Raw genomic sequence first — 2,399 nt, 5'->3', positions numbered from 1 at the left:
GCATTGACCTACTACCAAGGCAAGGGTTTCGACTAATTGGGTGCGAAAGGCTGGTAGTCCGCACTGTCCAGTTTCAGTTAATGGAGTAACACTCTCTGGGTTGATCGACACTGGACGCGATGTCTGCGTTATGAAGAAAAGTTGTGTCCACAAGGTCCGTCCACACTCGTTTTCGAAATCTTGACGGTGCTCATTGACAAGAATTGGAGCGAATGAATATCGTCACTGAAGAACGTTGCCGTGCAGATGTTTGCATCAATGGCGTTTCATTCAGTGATATCGAATTTGGTATTATAGATGACAATTTTATTAGTCCCGATCTTATTATAGGTATGAATCCACTGAATCAAGCAGTGTTAAATATTGCCAATGGAAAATTGACAATAACCTCTGCGAATGATATAACGTGCCCACAGACAGACATCTCCGATACTTCAACTAGCTGTTTTCTTGCATGTATCGATGATGAGGTATTCCGAGACGAACAAATCAACGTAAATCTATCTGTTCACAGCACAAACGTACGTAAAGAGGCTCAACATTTAATTTCCAACTACAATCCTGAGTATCCCGAAGAGTCGCCAATCACTATGAAGATTCGTTTAATGAACAACGAACCGGCTTATCGTCCCCCGAGGAGGTTCGCACCACCAGCACGTAAAATAATCAATAAGCATATTGCAGATTGGCTAAATGCTGGAATTATAAGGGAAGGTGTATCCGAATATGCAAGTCAAGTGGTGCTGGTAAGAAAAAAAGATGATAGCTATACGCTTTTTAAAGACTATCGTGCCCTTAATAAGAAGGTTTATAAAGATCGATATCCGTTACCCGTAGTTGAGGACCAAATCGACCGACTAGAAGACGCCATATTTTTCAGTACCCTCGATTCGGTAAATGGCTTTTTCATGTTAGTGTAGAAGAAGATAGTTGCAAATGCACTTCATTTGTCACTCAAAGCGGACAATATGAATTTTTGAAAGCACCGTTCGGGCTTTGTAATTCGCCGAGCGTTTTCCAAAAATATGGGCCTGTTCGAGGCACGTAATAAAAGCGGCATTACTGCCGTAGAAATTCACACAGAACATGATACTTTAATAATTCGCGCAACACTACGGTTGTGATTGCAACTCGAACAAGCCTTATATAAACTATATATTTAGAGACCTCATAAGAGAACGCACTATTTCTGAAGGTATAAATAATTTGAGAAGAACTTTAGAAATGGCTGCGACCAATGGAATAAATATTAAGTGGAGCAAGTGCTGTTTTTTGCAAGGGGAAATTGAGTCTTTGGGACACCGAATTTCTAAAGGGGTAGTCATGCCGTCGGCTACCAAGACCAAGGCAGTAATTAACTTTCCGACTCTCAATACGTTGTTTTCGCAAATTTATTCCGAATGAGTTTATTAATGAGGAGAACAGCTTTTACTGCAAATCCTGTCAAACCTACAAACCGTGAACCATCTGGAACGCAACTTCTATTCATAAAATTCACATATATACATACACTTCATCTTCCAACTCCAAAGAATCCGACGAATCTCGCAATTCCCTCCTTGCTTTAGCCAACTCTACTAATCTATTAGCTTCCACATCGTCTTTCTCATCACTAACCCATATTTCAACCGTATCCATTTTTTAAATTTTATAATAAAAGCAATTATTTTAAAAAGTGATAAATGAAAGACTAAAGAAACAAATGTTAACAAACAAGTAGCTGTTTACAATTCAGTCAACCATTCATAATAGTATAAATTTTTATCGATCCAGTTATTCAGTCAACCATTCACAATAGTATAAATTTTTATCGATCAAGTTACACAATAGCAAAATAAAAGATGAGCGACTCGATCGACAAATTTCTATTATATTTCCAGTCGGCTCTCGCAATAGGGGCCCGATCTCGACCGTCGTATAGAACGATGCATTTCCAGTTGAGTCAAGTGCATCTTAACTGACAGAAAACGAGGCAAAGCTGAAGGATTCCTGTTTCCTATTCCGAAAGGTGACCTACCTCTCGCCATATTTCATATGGATCATCTTGGGGCGCTACACGTGACTAAGAAGAGCTACCGCTATATTTTGGCGTTGATCGACGGATTTACCAAATTTTATTGACTTTTCCCTACAAAAAAGTTGGCTTGTGACGAAGCTCTTCAAAAAATGGAAGTGGTCACTGAAACGTTTGGTTACCCGCGAAACATAATTACCGATCGAGGAGGCGCGTTTGTAGCACAAGGGTTCAAAACCTTTTGTACCGAACATGGCATCGAACTCCATCACGTGACTACTGGTGTTCCGCGCGGCAACGGCCTGATTGAATGACTCTATACCGTTGTTATAACAGTACTTACGAAAGCTTCTATGGAGGATCCTGAAAAATGGTTTAAACACGT

Source organism: Rhagoletis zephyria, unplaced genomic scaffold (genome assembly GCF_001687245.7).
Source record: "Rhagoletis zephyria isolate East Lansing unplaced genomic scaffold, Rhagoletis_zephyria_1.1 Rzeph_scaffold_03478, whole genome shotgun sequence".
Taxonomy (NCBI): domain Eukaryota; kingdom Metazoa; phylum Arthropoda; class Insecta; order Diptera; family Tephritidae; genus Rhagoletis; species Rhagoletis zephyria.
This window is presented reverse-complemented; position numbering follows the sequence as displayed.